The 12,263-nt window shown below is 42.2% G+C and overlaps 1 protein-coding gene across 2 annotated transcripts in view; it reads left to right on the forward strand.

Annotated features, from left to right (window-relative positions):
* Positions 1–3,675: 3,675 nt before the first annotated feature.
* The window catches only part of Sema3d (semaphorin 3D), a 196,642-nt gene continuing 188,054 nt past the window's right edge, over positions 3,676–12,263 (forward strand). For both annotated transcript variants that reach the window (XM_036182046.1, XM_036182045.1), the window contains exon 1: positions 3,676–3,993. The gene's annotated coding sequence lies outside the window, so the exon portion shown is untranslated. The remainder of the gene's footprint in view (positions 3,994–12,263) is intronic.

A 12,263-nucleotide genomic window follows, 5' to 3' on the forward strand; every position in this document is an offset into this window, starting at 1 on the left:
TTTTATTTTTATTTTGAAACACATTCCTGCTGAATTTAATTATTCACCACACCCCAATCCAGCTAAGTAAATATAACCCTAAGTTTCTGGCCTGGAAAGTCTTGAAAAATAGTTGATTTTTTTTAAAGACCCTATAGCATAGTGAGACATTCTAGACAGGACCTTGGGGCAGGAACCTGAAGGAGTTGGGTGGTCACTCCTTTTCTCTTGACCCTGGCCTCAGCAGAAGATCTCTCACTAGGCAGTCTCTAAGACTGCTGTTCACTGTGAATGTTTGTATTACTCATGTTATAGAACAGTTTAGGGTGAGGACTTAAAGTAAGGTTCAGAAAGATTTTCATTCCAATAACTAACCATAAGTTATCTATTGTACTTATCTGGTGAAGAGAAGCAGTTGTGTATGTATAGTTAGTATGCAAAAGATAAAAGTTAGATATGCTCTTCCTAACTACTAGATAAATATTTCTAATGATTTGATGATGTGAAAATCTAATGAACTGATAATGAGTGAAATTCTATGATCAGGGAAATTGTGTATGTGTGTGTGTGTGTGTGTGTGTGTGTGTGTGTGTGTGTGTGCACGTGCACATTGGGGTGCTTGATGCTTATTAAGAAGAAATACTCTACAGAAGATAAAGTAGATGAGTCACTTTCAGCTTATGCCATCACTTGTTCTAATTAAACATCAATTATCATATGCCCCAGTTTCAGCCTTATCTTTCTGTGTTGACATGTTAATATGTGAAAGAACATCCATAAATTAGTGTTTATTATAATGTTTTATGTATGATCACGTTAGAACAAGTTATATATACATGAATACTAAATGACTTGGTTTTACACTCCATTTTCTATTAATTGTCTCTTGGCATAAATTTTCCAGTATCTTTTTCATCCCTTTTTTCTTTTAAAATCACTGAAGTTCCACTTGTTTTGAGGAGTACTTCTAGAGACAGTATATTTCATTAAAAAAAAAATCACAATCTAGCAGCTTCTGAGAACAAGTCCAAGTTATGAGATCCTGTTAGGTTGACATTTTGAACCCAGTAATTATCTTCTGCATGTCACTGTACAGAGGGATTCTCCATATACAATTACTTAAACTGTTTTTTAAATACCTGAAAAATAAGTGTTTTCTTTACCCTATGTTTTCCCTTCAGCCTGAAGCAAAGCAGACACACTAGCAACAATTAGATAGTTCTAAATGATAATATACATTTTCCCACTGTAACTAAGGACTGTTTGTTGAATCCTAAATAGTAATCCCTGGACTCAAGCTAAACTGCACAATGAATCTTATATTTTAGCAAAGCAGTGTAAGTGACTCCCCTATCCTAAGTGTTATTGCAAAGATTCAGATGGTCTATAACTCCATAGGACAGGGAGCCAGTGTCTTTTGATGACAGTTATCTCAGAATCTTGGATCTTTTAATGCCATTCTGTTGGGATACAGCACAGTTAACCCACATTTTGGTAGAAAACGTCCAACAACTGAGTTTCCTCATCATCTGCACTGTCCTCATCAGTGCATCCACACCCACAGGTTAGCTGAGCACCTAGCAGGTTCAGGATATTCTAGAAAGAACTTGAAAGCTTAGTAAGCTACACAGCTGAGACCATTCATCATTATTTGGGACTCTGCAGTTGATTCTTCCTGCTTCGTGATCAGAGTAATTAAAAGGAAAGACAGCACAGAACCCAAGTCCCAGATGTTCTTTTCTTGTGATACATCCAGGAAGCCATAGCATATTCAACCTAAATTTTAAGTGAGGGTACTTCAAACTAAAACAGTTCAATGCTAATTCACGGGCATTGTGTTAGGGTCTAGGGAAATAAACACACAAACAGCTAACATGTTGTATTGCATGCAGGCACATGCCTACCTAATTATGATATAACATGAAAAGGGTTTCTCATAATACTGAAATCGAAGTGCTTTGGGGAAACAGGAGGGAATGATTAATGCTGTGGGGGCTTTGTGGAAAGAGTGAGATGGTAGCAATGAGGAAGTGTCCTTTAGTGTAAGGACATTGAACTGAATGATCTAGACAAGAGGGAAGGGGGAAATCCAGAGTTAATGGCAGTTCTAGTTAGACATCATATTTCAGCCAGTAAACCAATAAAAATATTCAGGAATTAATTAATAATTCTTAAGTAGAGAACTATTTACCATGAGTCTTGCAAGTGAAAAAGCACAGCTATGCTGTGGCAGTTATAAAGAGGTATTGGAGTTTTGATGAATAGTTAATGATGTAAACAAATGGACAATACAAAGCTAGAGGGTGAAGAGAGAGACACACTAAGGTTAAGGTTAATTATGATGGGAACGGCACCTTGACAAGGAAATGTCAGAAAGAAGTTGCTATGGGTTGAAAGTCTGTGAAGATTTCAATTTTCCTGTATGCAAAGAGAAAAATTATGGGGTTGGCTGGTGACAGGCAAAGTCAAAGTTACAGAGACAGGCAGCATGGGACACAGTACAGAGCCTTGGTCAGAGTGAGGAAACCTAAGCCCCTCATTAGGCTGACTCTGCCACCTACAATGTGAAGTGACTCAGATTCTGTGGTCCCCTGTTTTCTGCTGCTGGTAGGAGGCTGAATTAAGAGGTTCTTTCGTGCTCTTCATTTCTTCCATCACATTGCTTTCGTCTCCTGACCTTCTCCAACTAACACACAGGCCCCTTGTCATTTGCTAAGGTCGCACGGGAACCTTAAAGCGCCTATATTTAAACTCAGCACACAGGCAGGAACCGCTGGTTGTTTGGTTTCTATGGGACTACTTCAAGGGAGTTAGCTCTAAGTGGCAACTAAGGTCACGGTTAGAAGTGGAGTTCTATTCATGGTAGGATTTGTCATATCGCTGTCTACAAGACTCAGTTGTACAGGCCCTCCCTTCCCATGTCCTTGTGGATGGCTCGACACTAGCCTTTGCTTTTTAAGAATTTCATCAAAGTAAGCTATCTACACATTATTTTCTTGGGATTTCACCTCTAAATTGGGGAGTTTTAGTTTCCACAAAACATATACCCAGGGTTTGTGCTTGTGTTCCTCCAAATTATTCTTGTTGTATGATCAAAGTTTGCAAAAATACATAAAATAACGGGGTGGGGCAGGGGGAGCAGGCCCCCTCCTCCACCACCTCTGGCCATTTGTGAGGAAAAGGTGAAGAAGATTCCATGTTGCAAAGCTTCCAAGTGTTCCTTCAGGGGTGCCAGTCACCGAGGAGGACTAATTCGCTCAACCCTTCAGGGCCACTTCACAAAGAAACACCTGTACTCTTCCCAGGTGATTGGAATTTTTAGGGCGTCCTTTGTGGTCAGTCCTCAGGGTACTCTCTGAAAGAGAAGGGAATACGGGCTCTCTAAATCACCCAGGCCCAGACTGGGACGACACGGGGCTGTTTGACTGACTGAGAATCCTCCATCCTCCCCCAGAACACTCCTAGATCCGGCCGGAACTACCTCCAAAGCCACCCTGGACTGCCCGGGGCACACAGGGAAGGCCTGCGAGCGCCGGGGGATTGCCAGCACATCGGAAGCGGCCGGCCGGGAGCTGGGGGAGGAGATTGGAGGGCGAGGTAATCCCTGGCCTTCTGAGCATCCCCTTTTTAGAACGACGGAGTCTCTCCCAGGACAGCTGCTGCGGTCGCACCACAAACTTAAAAGCCGCCCTCCTGCCTGGAGCGTGCCTTTCCTCACCACGCTCCCCGGCCCCAGCGCCAACTGGTGGGTCGCTGTCCGCGCCGAGAGGCGGACGCGCGCCGGCTCGCCCGCTCGGGGGACAGGAGCGCCCCCTGCCTTCCCGGCCCGCGGTGGCCGCCGCCTCCGCTCGCCAGGGCCGCCCGCGCTGCGCGGCTCAGCCTGGGCTGCGGCTCCAAAGAACCCGCGCGGGTGCCCGGGATCCCCGTCCTCTCGGCCCTCGCCGGCTGCCCCCTCCTCTCCCCCGAAACAGCGTCGGAAGGAAGGGAAAAGCGACGAGAGTTGCCAGCACGAAGGTAAGTCTGGGCTCGGGTCACCTGCTCCTCCAGTGGGAGGGTGCTCTGGCGACTTAATGTTAAGCAGGGATGGTGGGATGAGAGAGTGACCGTGGATCCTAAGGGGTAACCCTCAGCGACGGGGGTGTGGGGAGCTGTGCCGAGGCTGGGAAGGCGCCCGAGAGCGCACCGGCAGCAGCAGCAGAGCCGCGGGACCGCCCGCGGAGCCCATGAGCTCCGCTTCGGAGACAGTGCGACAGCTGGGGCGCAGTGCCACCACGCCGCCGTGCTTCAGGACCTCACCCCGAAGCTCTGCCAGCCGCCGCCGCTCCAAGTTGGCTTCCCGGGGCGCCGCTCCTGAGAAATTTGCCCTCTTCCTGGATGCCCTCTCCTGGGTCCCCCCGCTAGGCTGGACAGTCAAAGAAACTTAGGGACGTGCTTCCCGACTCCCCACTACTACAGGTTCATTCGCGGCCGCGTGGGTAGGGGCGGTCCCGGATGAATTAAGCAAAGTGCAACTGCGCCCAACTCGCCCCTTTTCCTTTTAGCCTGGGGGACACAGAAGATGAGAGCTACCTGGCTGTTTTGGTTATGGCCCTTTGGGAAAGGGAGATACAACGCCTTTTTTTTTTTTTTTTCTTTTTTCTTTCTTTCAAAAAATCGCGACTGGCGGCAGTCTGTTGGAAGTGCGCATCCCTTTTGCTAGGGCGGGGTGGGATGGGAGGATTTGAAGCCAGATACCATTCGCTAAGCTTGCTGGCCGTGAAATGAGGTAATGGTAAGTGTTCTGCAGCCAGGGAAGCCTCTGTGGTCCCAGACATGACCCCTATTGGGCATTTAACCCCAAGGGCGCTACCTAGGCTCGCTCAGATTAGCCAACTGCTCTGACAGCCTCGAGGGCTATTTTATGATGACTTGTGCTCAACCTCATGGGCTGAGTTGCTTTGCTTAAGTCCCGGCCTTTGGAGGAACTTGACAGGAGGAGGAGACACCCCTGTCTCTGGCAGGGCTATCTGGAATGCGGGGACTGGATTGGAGACGCATGCCTGGCAGCTGGGGCTGCTGACCTCAGCCATTAAGTATTAAGGATGTCGGAGTTAAATTGGCAAACTTTGCACCATTTAGTGTCAAACCCTAATAAAATGCAGTATCCCTACGTGGACTCTTCTTTCTCCACCCAAACGCTTTGCTTCACATCCCCCTCTAGCTGGGAGTTCTTATTTGCACCACACAAAGAAGCAGCAAGTACCAGGGACAGGAAAGGACCTAAAGTCTCAAGTTCCAAGACAAAAGGTTCTCTTGAATACATGCACAAGCATTGGGAAGATGGAGAACTCAACCTGGAGAAAGGAGTCTACCTGATAAGAGACCCCGTCCCGGCGACGTGTCTCTGCTGCTTTTGTGTAACCCAGGGCAACTGCAAGACCAGAGTCATCTCCATTTGTCACGTGGGAAGAAAAATGTGAAGAAGAAGAAGAAGAAGAAGAAGAAGAAGAAGAAGAAGAAGAGGAGGAGGAGGAGGAGGAGGAGGAGGAGGAGGAGGAGGAGGAGGAGGAGGAGGAGGAGAGGGAGGGAGGGAGGGAGGGAGGGAGGGAGGGAGGGAGGGAGGGAGGCTTATACCATCACTTTGTGGAAGTTTTTCACCCTCACTCTCTTTCTAAAGCCAGAAGATGTGCAGGAAGGGTGAAAATTGGGAGTGATCCGGCCATAGCTGACAGTTGCTTTAGCCCCCTGGAGTCCTGGACTTTCACTGACAGATGAGCAAGTGATGCCCTGGCCGGGGTCAAGAGATGGGAACAGACCTTGGCCCTTAAAAAGAACAGCCAGGAAATGATGTTTGATGAGATAAGAAGAGGATCAAGAGGTAGCTGAGAGACAAAGAAATGCGACTGATATGGACTGCCAAAATTTCACATGGAATTTACCCACTTATGAAATGGAAAATTTCGGGGGAAGGGAAGTGACATTTCTCAAACATCCATTGTGTCCATGTGCTCTGTATAGTGTTTTAATACTTTCAATACTGTGTAAATGCTCTCTTGACTAAAAGAGAAAAATTAATATTGTTCTATTTGTTTTTATTTTATTTTTATTTTTATTTTCTGGAGCTGAGGACCAAACCCAGGGCCTTGTGCTTGCTAGGCAAGCACTCTACCACTGAGCTAAATCCCCAACCCTCCATTTGGCTTTTATGTTGTTAATAAATAAGCATACTTTTAAAAATAACATTGATAGGAGAACGTACTAAATCCTCACTCTGTTCATTTCAGAGGTGACAATAATGAGCCCAAATGGTATTGATTTGTGCGATCAAGTACACATTGGTAAGGCTCATTTGTTTGGTTGTGGGTAGATCTTCTTTCAGGTATCTAAGATAGCTTCCCATTCTTCACCGGAAGGAAAGTCTGTTCCAAGGTCTGGATGAGTAACCATGTAAGTGAAGAGCAGGAAAGAAGTTGGTTGAAGATGAGAACAGAACAGCTCATCTATAGACCTATAATGTTTATAATATTAAAATTCCAAGTGTATGCACATAGCATATTCTAGAAATTATAATGACTTTAACTGTGTTTTTAAAAGGAAAAAATAAGTATCCTTATCCAACAGCAACTCTGAAATTGAGAATACCTGTTTTAATGACAGGTCTCCCCTGTCCCACGACCTACACATCAGAAGCCTTCCTAAGTGTCTGTTGCTCATTAGAAAGAAGGGTGAAAGTTGAACTCCTCCGGGCCGGCTCCCTCTTTCTGACTTCCTCAGGGAGAAGGCTGGTGAGAAATGTCTTGAGACTATCAGGAAACTGATCAAGATAAGTAGAAACTCCAGGTGAAATGATAGACAAATATTGCTGGAATTTCTCTTTCACGGAACTGCCTTCATAGGCAAATTTTATCTGTTGAACTTGTTCTCCATGTTGTAAGGGAAAGTTGCACAAAGATAAACTGGTTATTATTATTGTTATTATTGTCTTTCACTTTTTTACGGGCAGGGCTGCCATGTGTCAGAGTGAAGATTATTTTCAGTGTCAGGGAAAGTCAGGAGTATACACAAGAGCGAAGGCCATGGACAAAGGTCTGACAGGCCAACACAGTGCCGTAGGTTTGAATGTGAGTCGATAAGCTGCACTGCTCCCGTATCTTCTTTCCCACACTTGGGGTATACTTTATTCGTACTTGTAGTTAAGACAGAATCTTTCATGGTGCCCAGTTCTTGTATTTCATAGGGTTCTCTGCAGGGACACAGAATGTTAACTGTCATACAGTTCACAGAAATCGCCAGGCGTCTGTCTCAGTAGATAGCTCCTAGGATTAGCAGCACCTCATGGCCAAGTACTCATTCATTCACTACTTTAACAAAATTGCTGGACTAGGGAAGGCTTTTCAGTGACTGCTAGTATAAGAAGTAGTAGTATATCTTCAGATTTTGTAAAACACCTTTATTATTTTGGAAAAAATACAAGTTGACTGAAATTTGGTCTTCCATCTAGAAGGTTTAATATTTTCATGACATGTTCATTGGAAATTAACTTTTAATTTAATAATTTCTGAATAAATAAGAATAGTGGAAGGTCTATTTGTTATTATCAGTAGTGTTTTACTATAACTTGTGGCGCTCATAGAGGTTACAAAGTCTTTCATGGGACAAACCTTGAGATTAAAACACAGTAAACTGTCGCATTTAGGGACTAAGTAGCAACAACAGTAGTAATGATGACTGACACTTGGCAATATTTCATGACCACAAAATCAGAACCTTGGTTTTTAAAGCTTCTCTTCCTCTAGGAAACTTCAGCCAAACCCTCCCTTACTTTTATGTCTTTGAAGTCACGTCCCTATTATAGTAAAGAAACCCAACTCTTTCTCCATGTTCATGTTGTTTATAATCTCTGACTATGTCATAAGAATCTGAAGAAAAAGAATCTGTCTTCTCTTAACTTAGACTGTCTTTAACATATAGTACAGAGCATATATCACATAATATTGAAGTCTAATTATTCTATAGATAGTGACTTAAAATATCTATAATCGTGACAAAATGACTCTAGGTTCATATTTTATTGTCTCAGTTATAGTAAAGAGATATTTTTTCTTGCATATGAATCTTTCACTTAAAGTATTTAGACACTCGGGTTAGTGATAACACAGTGACATAATTATCCCACAGGTAGGGAACACAGACATGCACTTAAAAGAGTTATGTACCACAAAAATTATTAGATTCCTGGACTTTTTGGAAGAACCTAATTAATTAGGAATGATTTAATCTATGTCATCTATGAACATGTTTGGCTGATTAGCCAAATATTTGGGAAAAAATATTGGGAAAAAAGATAGTCAAGGAAATTTACTTTAAATAAAAATATATACTGATAAGCAGCTACAACACTTCAGAAGTTATTTTGAATTTTGGTAATGAGAGAAACTAATATTTAGACATTTTTACCTAACAAATTATTATACAAGTGCTTATAGGAAGATTGCATGTACTAAAATATATGGCTCTTATTAGTTATTTTGTTACATCACTATCATTATTTAATAGTGCATTTTCACATTTACACTAATGTTAAACCATTTTAATAGTAGTGAACCAGGGCAAGTTCAAGCAGGTTACTAATCTTCTATCAGCAAATCCATTCAGTGTGTTCATTCAACTGTATCCCTCACTAAGGCATTCACACCACCCTTAAACAGAAAGGGAGGAGTAAAGCAAAGTGTGAAGAGACTCACTGACCCTGAGAGACTTATCCGGATGAATCTGCTCTTCCTGCAGAGACCATCAGCCTTTAACTTGCATCACCTTCTGCTTTGGAAAAGAGGAGCTACTTCTTTACAACCCCCGTTTCTTCTGGGAGAGAGTAACTTTGGAAACCGATATTTCAGTAATTAATGTCTGCAATGCTTTCACCAGCAAATCACAGGAATGTGGAAATGCTCTTCTGGTCAATCAAAAGTTATCCTAATGGAACTAATGCATCCTAAAGTAGAAGACAATAAAATACACACTACACACACACACACACACACACACACACACACACACACACACACACATCAGGTGACTGACATTTTTCTGTCAATGAATTGTGCACTTTACCATACCTTCTTTTGGGGGGGGGGTTTCTCTGTGTAACTTTGTGCCTTTTTCTGGAATTCACTTGGTAGTCCAGGTTGGCCTCGAACTCACAGAGATCCACCTGGCTCTGCCTCCTGAGTGCTGGGATTAAAGGCGTGCGCCACCACTGTGCGGCCTCCATACCTTCTTTTAATTAGACCCTTGAATACTTTAAATACACATTAAGGATTATGGTGCTGTTTGTAATCCAGATGAGTTTTCCAGCTGCCATTTATACAAATGAGCTAAGTGCATGTAACTACAACTATACTGCATAGCAGAAGTTGCAATAGAACCTTTCTCAGTAGAGATATCATCTGGACTTAGTAGAATAAAGGGACTGAAAAATAACATAGGCCATGAATTTACCTTTATCATGTGTTAACTTTTAAAAATGGGACTCTGAGAAAGGCCTCCTACTAATACTAAGTTCATTATTTGAAAGCCCCTTAGAAGTTGTGCTCATGAAATCTTAAAAATACAGTTGCCTAAACAAATCCTGCGTGATGACAACACCGGCTATAGGTGAACCCAGACAGGGCACATTTCCTGAGTGCCTGTTCCTAGATGAAGCTCCACAGGCAATCCACTACTGCTGAGAAAGGGAGAATCAGTTTTCTCCAGGGTTTGAAAGTTCCCAAGTCAGGGCTCCACTCCCAAGAAGTCACCCCTAAGCACATATGTTTATAAGCAGCACTCAATGGACTCAGTGGGTTGTATGTGTGGCTATGTGCATGTATGTACACATGTGTAGCATTAATTAAAGAAGAGGTCACAAGTGTGAGAGGGAATGGAGGAAGTGGGGAAGCTGGAGCAGGGAGAGGAAATGGTGGAAATGATGCAGATAGGTTACTCATGTATAAAATTCTCCAATATCAAAAGGGCACAGCTGGATCCATGCCTAATGATGGAGTGATTGCAAATTAAAGCTATAGGATCTAGCTTTCTATGACATGTATAAAACTAGCATAAGGTTTTCTTTTCCTCAACATAAAAAATATGCTGTATGTACTAAATTCAGGTATTCTGAAGTTTGGTTTTTCTCATTATTGTTATTCCCAGGGAATATTTGGTTCTCATATATAAAGTAATTAATCTATGGAAGTAAAAGGCATACCATAAGGTATTAAAATTCACATAAAAGGAACAGTATTCTTATTAAAGGTAGCACGTTTAGTTGTGGGAACAATATACTTTATTTTAAAGACAGACAGTTGGGGTTCCAAATTCTCCCATGATACCAACTTCTTGAAGAGCAGAAACAACACTAATTCAAATTTACTTGTTGAAATAACGTGTATAGTTTTAAGAGACTTCTAAAATTCTTATTTTGACAATGTTCATGACAGAAATGGTTCAGGATCATTGGTCTGAAATCAATAAATTCTAAGAAGCAAAATGTAGGAAGGTCATTTTTTCATAAATCTGCTGCATTCAAAGATATGTGCTGATTACGGTATCAGGTGTAACTTTATATTGAAGTTAAGTTTTATATTTAATATGTAACAACCACATCTTGCTTTCTACTCCCAGTTTTCAACAGAAAGAACCCAGATTCCTCAGAGATGTGACAGATCCTAGGACCACCTTTGAATGTCAGAAAACAAAAAAGTACTGAGCAACACCACACACACACACACACACACACACACACACACACACACCCCTCATGTACACATACATGCACACACAAACCCACAGACACACTGCACATGTACATACACACATGCATGATCTCACACAAACTCATACACATATACATACTCACACACACAAATACACACATGTGCATGCACACCCCCACTCACATATAATACATACACTCACAGACACATGAGCATACACATACTCATACATACACTCACCTATACACAAACTCACACATACTCACAAACATATGTCTTGACACACACTTGTTTGCACACCTACATGTATAAACACACTCACACACACATGTGCACACACACACATGTGCAAGCTTATGTTCATTCATGTACACATTCATATGCACAAACACACACATGCTCACACACATGTGTATATACACAGAAGTGATAACTATATTCCAAAAAGACACAGGAACCAATGGTTAGAATTGCCAGTGATCAAAGTTCCAATGATATGAACAACAAAAACTGTAGTGATGGTTATGAAACAAGTATACAATAAATATCCATGAAATTGTATTAGTATCAATAATTTTTATCAAATAATAAGCAAAGGAAAAACATATGGTGCCTTTGCAGAAGAATTTCAATACTGAGGTAAGAAAAAAAAACAGAAGGACCTTGGGGTGGGAATGATTTCCTTCCAAGAGAGCATGGCATGGAGAGGGGCAAAGAAAGACTGCACTGTGCAGCAATTAATTCTCATGAACACTGTCAACCATGCTGTCATATCAACCATGAGAGTCACAAATCACATGGATGGGGTGCACCCTTCCTGTGGGTGGATAAAATTGGTATATTTTAAACTGGGCTCTTTCTCAAGTTTATAATCCCATGAGAGCCAGAGGGAAAACCTGAGACAAATTACACTGGTGGGACATTTAGAAATTCTGTCAATGGTGTCAATCCCCAGGAAAGGTAGAGATGTTATGACCTAAAAAGAGTAATGAAAGTGTATGATGGACTTCTTGTGAAAAATGTGAATCAATTTGGAGCTCAATCATTGATATTTTCTAAATGGTCTATTAGTTGTAGCAAATGTCCATACCAATGTAAATTATAGATAATGCAGAAAGCTGATGAGTTTTAGGAAAATTGCTCTGTTTTCTGAGTTTCCATAAATCTAAAACTCTTCTAAAGCATTGTATTTAAAGAATGCATGGAGAAAGCATACTGAAGGTGAACCTTCTGTGGCCATCAGGGTTAAGATTTCTCCTCTCTCTCTTTCAATATATACGTATATTTTTTCTCTTTCTCTGTGTGTGTGTGTGTGTGTATGTGTGTGTGTGTGTGTGCGTGCGTGCGCGTGTGTGTATGTGTGAGTTTTGCTTTACATATGTCTGTGTAGGTGTCATGTATGTGTGCCAAGGAGTCAGGAGAGGGTATCATAGTTCCTGCAGTTACAGATGGTTGTGAAATGCCATGTTGCTGCTGGAAATAGAACCTGGGTCCTCTGCAAAGCCATTAAGTACTCTTAATGGCTGAGCCATCTCTCAAGTTCCAAGATCT

The sequence above is a fragment of the Onychomys torridus genome, chromosome 3, assembly GCF_903995425.1.
Source record: "Onychomys torridus chromosome 3, mOncTor1.1, whole genome shotgun sequence".
Classification (NCBI taxonomy): domain Eukaryota; kingdom Metazoa; phylum Chordata; class Mammalia; order Rodentia; family Cricetidae; genus Onychomys; species Onychomys torridus.